Source organism: Oryza sativa, chromosome 6 (genome assembly GCF_034140825.1).
Source record: "Oryza sativa Japonica Group chromosome 6, ASM3414082v1".
NCBI classification, from domain to species: Eukaryota; Viridiplantae; Streptophyta; class Magnoliopsida; order Poales; family Poaceae; genus Oryza; species Oryza sativa.
In genome coordinates this window covers 16,358,474-16,374,793 of record NC_089040.1, presented here as the reverse complement: position 1 = coordinate 16,374,793, position 16,320 = coordinate 16,358,474, and the positions used below count along the sequence as shown (strand labels likewise).

At 40.8% G+C, this 16,320-nt stretch overlaps 1 long non-coding RNA gene across 1 annotated transcript; it reads left to right on the top strand.

The window, feature by feature from the left end:
• Window positions 1–7,076: 7,076 nt before the first annotated feature.
• Window positions 7,077–12,203, top strand: LOC136356947 (uncharacterized). The gene is made up of 2 exons (XR_010742034.1): window positions 7,077–7,520; window positions 10,909–12,203. It is a non-coding gene; the product is annotated as an uncharacterized lncRNA (long non-coding RNA).
• Window positions 12,204–16,320: the final 4,117 nt, after the last annotated feature.

Genomic DNA, 16,320 nt, shown 5'->3' with positions numbered 1-16,320 from the left:
GGTGACCGTAATAGTTTTCACAACAAGGCACTAAAGAGTTTGCTTTGCACAACAAGATGGGTGACAAGTTTCTGAGCCATATCCTCATTTGCTTTGTAGAGAAGGATATGTTGGGCACAATCACTAATGATGTAATTGTCAATCGTTTTCATAAGATGAAAAAACGTCATGAAAAGGATACACAGGATGCCATGTATGTTCTAAACCTTATTCCTTATCTATATATATTACTTTCAGTAATATTTTTATTGGCTTGTATTAACTAATAACTTATATTGTTTTTACACGCAATAACATTATTTGGATTTTGGAAGACATATCTATATATTACTATTTAAGATAATGCAATATCTCAGAGTTTTTATAAGTTGCAATGAGGTGAGTTTCACTTGGCTTTCTAATTGTTCTATGAGTTATAGATGCATGCTCCTAGTCATTTTCTATTCTGCGTCTGTGTTGACGGTCGTTAGCGATCAGTTTCGACCGTCAATATTACCAAAATAGAGGAGAACTAGTTAGGCTTGCAATGCATATATATGTTAGAATAATACTATTCCACTAGTATTTGTTTCACTAACCTTTTGCAGAGAATAACCATAAAAGTGGAGGAGAATCGACATCAACTCAGACGATAAATCAATCGGACGATGTCAAGAACCAGACTTATGTACGAATGGGTCAAGAACTCAGAATTGACACGATGAATTGGGCCAAAATTCACAAGTCTACGAAGAAGAACAACGGAGGAGGCCACCTGCCGAATTTGGGCCAGGTTGGGCCGGCCCCTGGTTCGGCCGAACCAGGGGGTTCGGCCAAACCCCCCTGGCATCGTTTGATGCAGGATTGCGGCTGGACGGTGTGGATTAGCTCCCAATGAAGGTTGGAGGGTATTTCCGACCATTCCAACCGTCACAACCATCATTGGGAGGCTATATAAACCCCTCACCTTCTCACTTCACTCACACACCTCAAGCAAGAGCTCTCTCATATTCTCTCAAGTTAGTGGAATAGGAATAGAGTAGAAATCGGGAGTCCGGAAGCCTTCGGAAGAGTTCGGGTATGGCTCTAGTAGCTCTTCTCTTCTCCTTTGTAAGCTTTGTACTTTATTTAGAATACTCTTCTTTATACATTTATGGTATTGAAATACTTCCCGAGTATACGAATGCCTACTTTACATTATGTTCATGTTATACTAATTATACTACTAGCTTATTTGAGAAATGCTTTGGTGCGGGTATAATGCTTGCTTATGCAATTACTCTTGTTACTCTAACCCCCGCCGAGTTAGTCCGTTCTTGCTCCATTGTGCAGAATGAGGAGGCGACTGTCTCGTTTGTTCAAGGGGTCCGGCTCTTCGTCAAGTCATCATGACGAGTCTAGCGCTCGTTCATCAGCTAATGTCTCGATGGAGGATGCCGAAGCTCCGTGACGTTTCCTGAACGACGCCGACATCAACCTTGTCGATGATCGGAAAGACAAGCCTACTACATGCTGAGTGACCAGGAGTATGCTCACACACGAGAATACTCTCCGGGGATGCTTGAAAAGATAGGTATGGATGTTGATTTTCGTACTATTTGGAAAGCTGTTAGTTGACAGAGATTTGCTGCGGTAGATGAGCCTGGTTCTCGTCTGCTTACTTTGCAATTTCTATGCATTTTGAAAGAAATAGAAGATGGAATTTCCTTTCGCTTTTTGCATAAAGAGTACACACTTACATGGAAAGGATTAAGTACACTTCTTGGTTTTCACGATTCCTGTAAAATCGATCTTCAGAAAGGAATTTCTAGGTTCGAGAAAAATAGGTTTTAGGAAGATATTTCTGGTGCTCCAATTTGCAAGAAACCTAGAACGAATGACATCCATAATCCCACACTTAGGCTCATGCACAAGTGGATTGCTATGACTTTGTTTCCTAGAGGTGATCTTAGACCCATTAGGGGGATGAATTGATTATCATGTTTGCCATGGTTAGAAAGATCAAAGTTTCTCCTGTGAAATGTATGCTAAGACAATGGTTAGAGAATATAAGATTTTCTGCTCCTGTTGAGTGCACTTCTCTGATTACTCAGATAGCAAAAGGGCTAGGCGTCTAGGCGTCGTTAGTGACCAGATTGCTTTCATCTCATCTACTCGTCCCTGTACTGATGAGAATTATCTAGTGCAAGGGCACATTCTAAAACATGGAGTAGATGAATGTTTGATATACTTTTTCCCCGGTTGTACAAATGAGATCCCGTTGCCTAACGCGGGGTATCATTTGTACAACTGCCATGAACTAACCATTCCCCTGCAGACCATAGAAGAATCTCGTGCAGGTGGAGCATATAGGGAAACGCGCAACATGGCAAGGAATGAACGAGAATGTTTATCATCCTCAACACCCGTGCAGATGTATGAGGCAGGTTGGGAGCAAACTGGGAATGCACCCGGATGGACCCAAGCTCCACGCCATAGCATCGGAGTCTCAAGCTGGGCAAGTGCTAGTGAGGACCAGTGGCATGCGCCTCATGACATACAATGGGGGGATAACCAACGGCCCAGATCAAGTGGTGTGCCTCCATCTCCAAGTGGATGGCGCTCAAGTTCCTCTCATTGGGAATTTGGTGAAATCACTTGGAGAATGGATACCCTTGATATGCAGACAGAAGAGATCCAGTACAACCTCACGGAACACATAGCCCAGATGCAAGAATGGCAACAGAATGCTGATGCTCAATTCGCCAACTTCAATAACATGATGCAGCAACAGCATGATGACCTTCAAGCGTACTTCCGCTTCCAGGGGTTCACTCCTTAGCAAGTACCCTGAGCGAAAGCCAAGCTTGGGGGGAGATATCACTGAGGTAACTTGTATCGCATTGCATATTTCCCTTTCCAATTGCATATTTGCTTTTCAATTGCATCTTATAAACCTGAAAACAACATAAAAAATTTGCAAAATAGAAAATACCAAAAAGATAGGATAGGTTTGAGTCATGCTAGGTAAGACAAACTAGTTCTATTTGTTGAAATGGTAAATAGTTGCTCTGTTTTATATCTCTTATATATGGGTCCATAGGTAAGTACTCTCTCAAAGGTTAAATAAATAAGTAGCTAACAATTATCTGGGAACCTGAGGTAAGTGAGCTGCACTTGCTGATCTGAGTCTAAGTTGTTGCAAGGTATGAGATAGTAAATAAGAGTTGCTATGATCCTAATCCTAGTTTGACTTGAATTCCGGATGTTTTGTTTTACAAAATGATAAATTTGAAAGTTCCTCATTTGATATAAATTTCTACCAGAGCCAAAAATGTGCCATCATGTCTGAACCATATACATTTTGGTTAGTTGTCATTCCATTGAACTTTGTCAAACTCTTGTGACTTGTGTAGATACTTTTCATGCTCTGTGATCAAGACCATACACCCACAATTATGCACATGCTAAACTCCTGCACTTGGAGCTAGCAATATTCTATTTCATTCCATTTCCATATTACCACCAAAATAAATTCTCCATGCTTTTATGTGCTTTCTTCTCCTAAAAGGAAAGTCCTTTTGAAAAAAAGAGAGAAAAAGAAAAAAAAAGGGAGGGAAAGGCATGGTTATGAAAAAATAATAATAATAATAATATAAAGTTATGCTCTATCAAGCATGAGCATGATATTGAAAAATATATATATATATAGCCATGCCCTCTCCTAATCAATAAAAGAAGGATTTTTGAGAGAAGAAACTGCACAAAGGAGAAGCATTTTCTTTATTTATCTTCATATGCCATTTCCACCATATATCACACACACTTTGCACGATCTTGATTTTGAGTGTGTTTAGTTATCTACTTTAGTCTGAGTTTTTGACTTAGTAATAAATGTGAATGCAAGTATGCCATGTTTGATCCCTACCAGCTCCACATATCAAACCTTAGAGTAGGAATCAAAAAGGCAAAAATGGTGAGGAATTCATATTGATACACTTAGAGAGAGACTGAGTGAATCATATGAGGAACTTGGTTTTCTTTTGCAAAAATCATTTGAAAACTTCCGTAATAAAAGTTGAATAAAGATTGGGTGATTGGTACACTAATTGTTGTTCTGTCTTTCAACCGTCCAAGGCAAGGAGAAGCAGTGTCTCGTGAGAATCAGGGGTAAGGGTAAGCCATCGTGCGAAAGATTATTTAATCTAAGAGAGAGTACATATACCTTGCACCTATACCTTTGAGATATACATCATGTTAGCAACTCCTGATCAACAACCAAGTTTTTATTTCCTTGTCCTTCACTCGGGACGAGCAAAGGTTCAAGCTTGGGGGGTTTTGTTGACGGTTGTTAGTGATCAGTTTCGACCGTCAATATTACCAAAATAGAGGAGAACTAGTTATGCTTGCAATGCATACATATGTTTGAATAATACTATTCCACTAGTATTTGGTTCACTAACCTTTTGCAGAGAATCGACATCAACTTAGATGATAAATCAATCGGACGATGCCAAGAACCAGACTTATGTATGAATGGGTCAAGAACTCAGAATTGACATGATGAATTGGGTCAAAATTCACAAGTCTGCGAAGAAGAACAACGGAGGAGGCCACCTACCGAATTTGTGCCAGGTTGGGTCGGCCCCTGGTTCGGCCAAACCAGGGGGTTCGGCCGAACCCCCCTAGCGCCGTTGGATGCAGGGTTGCGGCTGGACAGTGTGGATTAGCTCCCAATGATGGTTGGAGGGTATTTCCGACCATTCCAACCATCACAACCGTTATTGGGAGGCTATATAAACCCCTCACCTTCTCACTTCACTCACACACCTCAAGCAATAGCTCTCTCATATTCTCTCAAGTTAGTTTGGTGTTCTTAAGCTAGTGGAATAGGAATAGAGTAGAAATCGGGAGTCGGGAAGCCTTCGGAAGAGTTTGGGTATGGCTCTAGTAGCTCTTCTCTTCTCTTTTGTAAGCTTTGTACTTTATTTAGAATACTCTTCTTTATACATTTATGGTATTGAAATACTTCCCGAGTATACGAATGCCTACTTTACATTATGTTCATGTTATACTGGTTATACTACTAGCTTATCTGTGAGATGCTTTGGTGCGGGTATAATGCTTGCTTATGCAATTACTCTATGTTATGACGATGATATTAGAGTAGTATCTGGTAGTTTAGACGTGGTGTCTAGATTATGGGATATCATTATTTGGGGCTATATGCTGCGGATGAGAGGTGGGTCGCTGATGGTGATAGCTCAATACGGGTATTCCTTCGCGCGTGTATATAGTCATAAGTTAATTTCCTGGGTTGGGTACTCCTCCGTATTTAGTCCCGGTTGTATGGTCATGACGGGCTGTCGTAAGGAAGTCGACAGTCAGGGGTGGCTTCTCGAAGTACCAGGAGGGCATCGGATAGAGGGTATTAGCTAGTATATTAGATGACTAGAATGTATGTATACTATGTATACTAGAAGTATAGGAATATATTATCTTTCTCTTTTCTTTCCACTTAGCTTAGATATTTTATTATGAGAATGAGTAGCTTACTGCTTGTGTGACACTCTACCCTTGAATTATCTTAACCCCTGCTTAGACTATGATTATCACAAGTAATATATAAATTATTAGTCAAGTTCTCTTTATCATGATCTTCCCATGGGATTAAATAAATACGATACCCTTGGAATACTCTCGGGTGAAATGCTACAATGGTATATCCGTGCGCTTGCAGATGAACTCTGTAACCATAATATACCAGGAGTATTTCTGCGCCATTGCTGGGATTTATATTTCTAGTAATGTCGTTAAGAAATACCAACAGTCCGCCCCTGAATACGTGCATCGACTTTGCTCACAAAATGTAGCTGAGATGTAACATTCTGAAAATTTACTATTTTCTAATCTTGCATCATGTCGGGTCTTATGTTTTTAATAACCACTTTAAACCTAGGACATTATAATTAGCGAGACCTCCTAAAGCTAACCTACATAAAATCCCTCTTTGATATTCAAAAGCCTTTGTGATTTTCATTTAAAATTTTATCTTGAAATATTCCTTGATTTGGTTTTAATCTAAAACCTTCTTTCGCCTAAAACATCCTTTATTTAAATTTAGTTTGAAAAACCCTTTTTACTGTTATGAATTATGGTCCAAGAAACCTTCCTATATTGTGCTAAAACCTAAACCAAAGCAATTCCAATTTTATTGGAATTAATTGTTAGCCCATCCTTTGATCTTAAACCCATCCTTTGATTCCCAATCCAAATATCCAAATTCCTCCTTTGGATCTAGCCACCAATTTAATCTTTGTGGCTTGATTTCCTCTTCGACACAAGAATAGTATTATTGCAAATATTGTGAGTAATTGCTCTTGTGCTAAGAAAATTCCAATTTATACTCTTCACTCAACTTCCCCTTTTAACCACAAATATACATAATACCAATTTTAGAATTCAAATCCTATCTATTCCCTTCAATTAATTCCTTTGTATATTACCAAAAATATTTTGAGGAATATTATTAGTTTCTCTTCCTATTTGAGTGCTTCCAAATAAATTCCCTCAAACTCCACCTCCAAATATTGCACTCAAATAAATTAAGATATCTCTTTTGTGAATTCTCTCCGAATTCAAATTCTTTGCAAAACCTAGCAATCCAAATCAATTATTCAAATTAGACTTCTTCCTTTTTGTAATTGGGCCGAAACTCCTCTCATTGTTCCTTTTGGCCCATCTCCTTCTTCGGCCTAGGACGGCCCAGCCTCCAGCCGAGCCGCCCTTCCTCCTCTTGCTGGTGCACGTGTTGCACACGCGCACGCCGCCGCCAACTCCCTTCCGTCGCCGCTAAGAAAGCAAAAGCCGGCGCCGTCGTCCTCTTTCCCATGCCGTCGCTACCGTCAACTTGCCGCCCACGCCAAGCCGCTGCCTTGCCGTCGCCGCAAAGTAGTGCCGCCACCGTCGCCGACCAATCACAGGCCACAGCCGGCGCCGTCTCCTTCTTCTCCACTCCACCGGCGCCGTATCCTCCTCATCTTTCTCCTCTGCGAACCGCCTTGAAGAACCGACCTCCGACGCCTATAAATACTGGCGAGGTCGCCTCTTTTCCCTCCACACCATCGAGTTCTCCGAGCTCCTTCTCTCTCCTCTCCATATCCGGCCATTGCCGCCACCGGTCGATCTCCCTCACCGGTGCCCCATTGGCACAACCCTCGCGCCACTAGCTTCGCCTCGACGAGGCAAACCCATTTCCCCACTTCCCCTTCCTTTCCCCCTTCGAAATAAGCCACCACCACCACCTCTCCTTGCCGCCGGAGATAAGCTTTTCCCCTAGCCGTTCCGGCCATACCCTTCTCTCCCTCTGCCGGCCACCACCCTCCCAGGATGCGCGATGCTCGGGAACACCACTGGCCTCCAGAGTCGCCACCTCCTAGCCGCTCTACCACCGGCGCCCCTCCTCCCCATCCTCCCTGTTTGCCTGTGCTGGAAGAGAAGAAGAAGGAAGAGACGGGAGGAAGAAGAAGAGAAAGAAAAAGAAAAGGGAAAAAGACTGACAGGTGGGCCCATAAAAAGTACCTTTCCGTATTTTCTAGATTTAATTCAAATCCTATTCTTTAGGAGCCCATATCTCCTAAACCGTAAATCCGATTCCAGTGAATGTTGGACCTAAATTCATCTAAATTCAAAATCTATATTTTGTCCAGCCAATATTCGTCCTACCTCGATATCGGCTTAATCAAATGAAACCCTAGCCAGCCAGCCTGCTATCCAAACTCCAAACCAGCCATTTACCCTCCAACTACCCATAGCTTTGTTGGTATTTCTTAACGACATTACTAGAAATATAATTCCCAGCAATGGCGCAGAAATACTTCTGGTATATTATGGTTACAGAGTTCATCCGCAAGCGCACAGATATACCATTGTAGCATTTCACCCGAGAGTATTCCAAAGGTATCGTATTTATTTTATCCCGTGGGAAGATCATATAGAGAGAACTCAACTATTAACTTATATATTACTTGTGATAATCTTATTCTAAGCAGGGGTTAAGATAATCCAAGGGTAGAGTGACACACAAGCATTACTACTCATCCTCATAATAATTAATCTAAGCTAGGTGGAAAGAAAAGAGAAAGAGAATCTATTCCTATACTTCTAATATACATAGTATACATACATTCTAGTTAACTGGTTTACTAGCTAATACCCTCTATCCGATACCCTCCTGGTACTTCGAGAAGCCATCCCTGACTACCGAGTTCCTTACGACAGCCCGTCATAACCATCCAACCGAGGCTAAATACGAAGGAATACCCTCCCCAGGAAAATAACTTAGGATTATATATAGGCGCGGAGGAATACCCGTACTGAGCTGTCACCATCAGTGGCCCACCTCTCATCCGCAATATATAACCCCAAATAATGATATCCCGTAATCTAGACACCACGTCTAAACTACCAGATACTACTCTAATATCATCGTCATGACATAGAGTAATTGCATCAGCAAACACTATAACCGCACCAAAGCATCTCCCAGATAAGCTAGCAGTATACTCAGTATAACATGAACATAATGTAAAGTAGGTACTCATATACTTGGAAAGTATTCCAATACCATAAATGTATTTAGAAGAGTATTCTAATAAAAGTACAAAGCTTACAAAAGAGGAAAGGAAAGCTACTAGAGCCATACCCGAACTCTTCCGAAGGCTTCCGGACTCCTGATTCCTATTCTAATTCTATTCCACCAGCTAGATACTACTAAACTAAACTTGAGAGGAATGAGAGAGCTCTTGCTTGAGGTGTGTATTGAAATGAAGAGAGTGAGCTTCTTAAATAGGCAGGTAATGATGGTTATGGCGGTTGGAAAGGTCGGTAATACCCTCCAACCGCCATAGGGAGTGAATCTCCACCGTTCCCTCAAAACCCTGCATCCATCGGCTTCACGGGAGGTTCGGCCAAACCACCAGGTTCGGCCGAACCTGGGGCCAGCCAAACCAGCCCTCATTTTGGCTGGTGGCCTCCTCTGCTGCTTTACTTCGTATACTTGTGAATTTTGGCCTGATTCGTCGTGTCAATTCTGAGTTCTTGGCCCATTCATACATAAGTCTGGTCTTTGACAACGTTCGATTGATTTATCGTTTAAGTTGATGTCGATTCTCCTTCATTTTATTGTCATTCTCTGTAAAAGGTTAGTAGACCCAATACTAGTAGAATATTAGGAGGCTCCTTCGGATCGGTCGCCCGATCGAATTTGAGGAAAATCGGGCGCTGACGTCAGCTGACGTCAGCGCCCGATTTACGTGCAAAAACTGCTTTAAACTGATTTTTCTCTTAAATTATTTATCCAAATCATGATCCGATTGCACCATCAAATTCGTTGCAATTAAATCTTGAAAACAAGACCACACATGGATATATTCCGACGAAAAAAAATAGCTTATTATTGAATTATTTTTAAATGTTGCACGATGTTCCACCAGGTATATCGGAATTGTTTCACTAAGTAGATCGAAAATGTTTCACTCGTTTAAATCGAGTGTTGTTTCACCTTATATAAAAAAAATGTTTCAGCAAATAGCGATAGATTGTTTCAGTTCACTGCAACATTAGATCTATACATAAACATTGTGAGTACACTAGGTGAAACATTTTTCAGTGGAACAAAAAATAAACAAAATTCCCTTAATAGGGGGTTTCCAAAACATGTGGATTTTTTGTTGCAATGGAATGTTTCGTTCACTGTAACATTAGATCTATACATAGTGAAACATTGTAAGTACATTAGATGAAACATTTTTTATGGAACAAAAAATAAACTAAATTCCCTTAATAGAGAGTTTCTAAAATATGTGGGTTTTTTGTTGCAATAGAATATTTTAATTCACTGCAACATTTGATCTATACATAGTGAAACATTGTAAGTACATTAGGTGAACATCTTTTGTGGAAAAATAGGAGGGAGAAGTGGGTGGGCACACCAGGTAATCACGTCGGGGAGGGCGCGGGCGGGGGGAGCGCCCGATCCGGCTCTCCCGCGCCGGTCGCCTGGGGCGAATCATTATCTGGAATATTATTATTCTATCATATTTATGCATTGCAAGCATCACTAGTTCTCTCCTGTTTTAGTAATATTGACGGTTGAAACTGATCAATAACGACCGTCAACAAAACCCCCCCAAGCTTGAACCTTTGCTCGTCCCGAGTGAAGGACGAAAGGAAACAAAGACTTGGTTGTTGATCAGGAGTTGCTACTATGCTGCATATCTCAAAGATACAGGTGCAAGGTATATGTACCCTCTCTCAAATTAAATAATCTTTGGCTTGGTGGCTTACCCTTACCCCTGATTCCCACGAGACACTGCTTCTCCTTGCCTTGGGCGGTTGAAAAACAAAACAGCAAATAGAGCACCAATTCACCCAACCTTTATTCAACTCTTGTTCCGGAAGTTTTCAAATGATTTTCGAAAAAAAAACCAAGTTCCTCAAGTGATTCACTCAGTCTCTCTAAGTGTATCAATATGAATTCCTCACCAAATGTTACCTTGTTGATTCGTACTCTAAGGTTTATATGTGGAGCTCGGTAGGGATCAAACATGGCATACTTGCATTCATATTTATTACTAAGTCAAAAACTTGGACTAAAGCAGATAACTAAACATACTCAAGATCAAGATCGTGCATAATGTGTGTGGTATATAGTGGAAATGGTGTATGAGGAAAAATAAAAGAACAATGCTTCTCCTTTGTGCTTACTTTCTTCTCCCAAAAATCCTTCTTTTATTGATTAGGAGAGAGCATGATTACATTTTTTTTTTCAATCATGCTCATGCTTGATGGAGCATATCCTTTTATTATTGTTATTTTTTCACAACCATGCCTTTCTCTCCTTTCTCTCTTTTTTTTCTTTTTTTTTCAAAAGGATTTTTTTCTTTTCAGGAGAAGAAAGCACATGAAAGCATGGAGAATTTATTTTGGTGGTAATATGGATATGGAATGGAATATTGCTTAGCTCCCAGTGGAGGAGTTTAGCATGTGCATATATGTGGGTGTATGATCTTGATCATAGAGCATGAGAAGTATCTACACAAGTCACAAGAGTTTGACAAAGTTCAATGGAATAGCAAGTATCAGGGTCATAGCAACTAGTATCAATTTATCATTTTGAAAAATAAAACATCCAGAATTCAAGCCAAACTAGTATCAGGGTCATAGCAACTCATATTTACTATCTCATATCTCGCAACAGCTTAGACTTAGATTAGCAAGTGTAGCCCATTTACCTCAGGTTCCCGGATAATTGTTGGCTACTTATATTTAATCTTTGAGAGAGTATTTACCAAGAACCCATATATCAGATATATAAAACAGAGCAACTATTCATCATTTCAACAAAGAGAGCTAGCTTTGTCTTACCTAGCATGACTCAAACCTATCCTATCTTTTTGGTATTTTATATTTTGCAAATTTTTATATTGTTTTCAAGTTTTATAGAATGCAATTGGAAAGCAAATATGTAATTGGAAAGGGAAATATGCAATGTGATGCAAGTTACCTCAGTGGGGGGAGCGATGTCTCCCCCCAAGCTTGGCTTTCGCTCAGGGTCCTTGATAAGGATTGAACCCCTGAAAGCGAAAGTACGCTTGAAGGTCATCATGCTGCTACATCATGTTGTTGATGTTGGTGAACTGAGCATCAGCAGATTGTTGCCATTCTTGCGTTTGAGCTATGTGTTCCGTGAGGTCATACTGGATCTCCCCGTCTGCATATCAAGGGTGTCCATTCTCCTAGCGATTTCACCCAAGTCCCAACGAGAGGAACTCGAGCGCCATTCACTTGGAGATGGAGGCACACCACTTGATCTACGAGGCTGATTGTCCCCCCAGTGGATGTCATGAGGCGCATGCCACCGGTCCTCACTGGCGCTTGACCAGGTTGAGACTCCGATGCTATGGCGTGGAGCTTGGTTCCATCCGGGTGCATCCCCAGTTGGTGCCCAACCTGCCTCGTACATCTGCACGGGTGTCGAGGATGATGAACTTCCTTGTTCGTTCCTTGTCATGTTGCGCGTCTCACTGTAAGTTCCACCTGCACGAGATTATTCTATGGTCTGCAAAGGAATGGTTAGTTCATGGCAGTTGTACAAATGATACCCCGCATTTGGCAACATGATTTCATTTGTACAACCGGGGAAAAAGTATATCAAAGATCCATCTACTCCATGTTTCAAAATATGCCCTTGCACTAGATAAGCCTCATCAATACGCGGACGAGCGGCTGAGATAAAAGCAATTTGGTCGCTAATGACTCCTAGCCCTTTTGCTATCGGAGTAATCAGAGAAGTGCACTCAACAGGAGCAGAGAACTTTATACTTTCTAACAATTGTCTTATCATACATTTCACAGGAGAAATTTTGATCTTTCTAACCATGGCAAACATGATAATTAATTCATCTCCCCTAATGGTCTCAGATAACTTCTAGGAAACAAAGTCATAGCAATCTATTTGTGCATGAGCCTAAGTGTAGGATTATGGATATCTTTCGTTCCAGGTTTCTTGCAAATTGGAGCACCAGAAATATCTTCCCAAGACCTATTTTTCTTGAACCCAGAAATTCCTTTCTGGAGATCGATTTTACAGGAATCGTGAAAACCAAGAAGTGTACTCAAGGCTTTCTATGTGAGCGTGAAATCCTTACGGAAAAAGCGAAAAGAAATACTGTCTTCTATTTCTTTCAAAGTGCACAGAAATTGCGAAGTAAGCAAACGAGAACCAGGCTCATCTACCACAGCAAATCTCTGCCAACCAATAGCTTTCCAAATAGAACAAAATTCAACATCCATACCTATTTTTTTCAGCAATTCCAGTGAGTATTCTCGCATGTGAGCATACTCCCGGTCACTTAGCATGTAGTAGACTTGTCTCTCCGGATCACTGACAAGGTCGAGGTCAGCGTTGCTCAGGAGTTGTCGCGGAGTGTCGACGTCTTCCATCGAGGCATCGGCTAATGAACGAGTACTAGACTCGTCATGACGACTTGATGGAGAGCCCGACCCGTTGAACAGACGAGACAATCGCCTCCTCATACTGCACAATGGAGTTTCACCCGCTGGTTAGTTTCACCAAAGCAACTTGTATGTATGCAACTAAAGATTTGAACTCGAGGAAAACTATCAAAGCTTGAATGAACTTGAGAGCAAACTTTGGAGGGAATGAAAATGAGTTGAAATGGGGTGGAATTCCCTCTTTCCCGGCCGGTTGGCTTTAAGTAGTGCACCCACAACAGTCAAAACTGACCTGTGGGGCCCACTAGCCGTTGCCTCAAAAAGTGAGGCAGCCGACCATTGCCTGGCCGGTTCGACCGAACCAGGGTGTTCGGCCGAACCCCTGGTGGGCCCAACCGGCCCCACTTTCGGCAGTTGGAATCCAACGGTCAGTGCGGTCGTGGCATAGTGAATTTTCGTTGAAAATTTTATTTTGGTTTGCTCTGAAAATTTTATTTGAAGAATTTCCTCCAAATTCAAAAATCCTGAATGCAATTTTGAAATTCAAACATGTGATGATGCAAAAATTCAAATTGTTGAAAGCAAATATGCGGATACATACCAATTTACCTGTTGGCGAAGGTCGCGTCATTTAAAGTCCGACGTGCAAGACCGTATCTCCTTTCATTTTAGTTCATGGATTTTCCACCCGTCTTCGATTTTAGTTCATGGATTTTCCACCCATCTCCGGAGGTGATGGAGCGGGCGTCTTTGGCTTCTTTCTCCACACCTTCTTTGATTTCGGTGCGGAAGACGGCTTCTTCTGAGCCGGCTGCTCTGACTTCTTGGCCGGTACAGGTGATTTTAGCGGCGTCCTTGGAGCAAGGCAAGTTATTATTCCTCTCCTTTGAACATAAATGCCCTATATTCTATATCTCTGATATCTCATGCATTAGTCATACATGATTTCAAATGCATTACCTAAACATAGCAAACTAGATATGCTAGCTTTTGCTTAGCCCTGCCTAGTTAGACTGCATAAAATATAATGAACTTAGATTGGGATAGTACAGTAGAAATGGTTGATTTCCGGGTGGCTAGTACTATCTCAGTCGATATAGTTATTACCAAGTACTTATGTCAAACGAACGAGTACGACCGCAATTCTAGAATGGGGACAAACCTTGCAAAGTAAGTTATCTAGCAAAGGTGGTACCTCTGTATAGTGGTTCTTATTTAAGTCCTCGCGCAGGAGGCAAACTTATGCTGAGAAGGGGATATACCGCGAAGGGCAAATGTGACATTTACCGCGGCGCAGGTAAATGATTTATTGAGCTCAAGTATATATATAATTGTGAAAACCTGATTGAGATGACGGGGGTCTCTCAACCAGTTCTCTCTAAACACCCCAGGAACGCCAGAACTCCTCTCGCTGTTAATAACGTTACGTTTAGAGCGCATGAGGATGATAGTTCATGGAACAGGTACCACTGATGTTAATAACTGAAAAGCTTTGCCATGACTAAGCTAATGAATATTGGTATGTCATGCATTGCGGGTAAAGCGTACATTTACTGTAGTAAAGTGAAAATGAATCTTTTCGAATAGCCGTGCTCACGGATTTGAGTATTGGAACTCATATGGTATTTGGTTAGAAACCTAATTCAAGATTTTACTAAATACTGTTGCATTAAAATCATTACAGTCTTTCTATATCTACATTCTTTGCTTTCTGCAAGTTAACCTAGCTCTACATAGATATTACCATTTCATGTATTCATTGTTGATTAATATAATAGCTTGCTGAGTACGTTGTACTCAACCTTGCTTCAACCCCCTTTTCAGAGTCATTTTCAAGTTCTTACCGAAGCTGGGAGTTCAATCACATAAGTTAGCTCCCTTTTAACTTAGTCCTCAAGTCTAGGTTATTTAGATGGTTTAAGTCTATAGTAAAACAGCAGAGTTAGGTCATTCTAAAGCTTCTGCTGTAATAGTTAGTCATAATCTTGTAAATACCCTATTACTTTATGTAATAATATCTCCTTCAAAGCTATGTCTAAACATATGCAAAGACGATCTAGATCATTGAACTTGTATCAATCTACTGATCCAGGGCTTGATACAATTTTAATATGTCGGTTACCGAATCATTAGTTTTGGGACCCGACATGAGAACCTATGGAAATCTTGTCGTGATGAAATGGTGCTCAAGACATTTAAGTGGGGCAGTCATGAAAAAGAAGCCTCGAAAGTTTGAAGAAGGAATGTCATCAATTGCACATATTTGTCCGGAAGCAATAACATATCTTAAAAAGGTTGGAAAGTACTTGCAAGAAGACAAAGATGAGCAAGAAAAGCTTGTGAGAGTATTCCAACGCAAAGATGGGGGATATCGCTGGGGAATCATGTCACGCCCGCTCGGCTTGGAACTTGGGGTAAACGGAAGAGGACGACTAGGGGATTCTTTATATAGGCATGGGTGGAGGAGATCGGCTCAGGAACGGATGGATTTGGTGAAAGAAGATTCGGGCTTATCCCGAGTTCACCCGAATAAAAACGGCCAAAATTCGTGAGATAGATAACGAATTTGATGGGGGTTTCTTCGGGATTAGGTGGAGGAGATAGAGAGGAATCCGTTTTTGCAATCAATTTTGGAAGGGAAGCAACGGATGCACCGGATTTGATGGAGGAGGAGGCGACTGCACTGGTTGGCTCGGCTCTGTCTGGAGCTGGAAGACGACACTGTAGCGGCAGGGAAGAAAACTAGACTTTTTGGGCTGGGCCGGAAGGGAGCAACAAAGGACTTCCAATTTAATAAATTAATCAATGAGATGATCTTTGAATTGTTAAAAATACTTCCAATGCTCAAATAATTTCAAGAAAAATCCTGAAAATACTTGGACACTCAAAGTATTTAACAAAATTAAAATCAGATCATTTAATGATTAATTTAATATTTAAATAATTGCTGAACTGCTCTTTGTATGATTAAAATTAAGAGTTGAGCTCCGAAAAATCCGAGAAAATTCCAGAGAGTATAATTAACCATAGAGAATTTAATAAAAATTAAATCCATCCATGCTTTATATTTAGGAAATTTTATTTCCCACATTTAACTACACTTGTAAATTAATGAACATTTAATATAAATTCTAATAATAATTTATTAAATAATTTATAAATCCTGAAACGAAAATCAGGATGTGACAAATCTACCCCCCTTACAAAGAATCTCGTCCCGAGATTTGGAACGGCTAGAAAGAGAAAGGAAATAGGTAAACTGCAGTCTATCTTATTCCATAACTCCGATAATTATTCTAAGGCTTTAAAAAAAACTACTGCTGCTTTGAAACTGGTGGCTGAGCT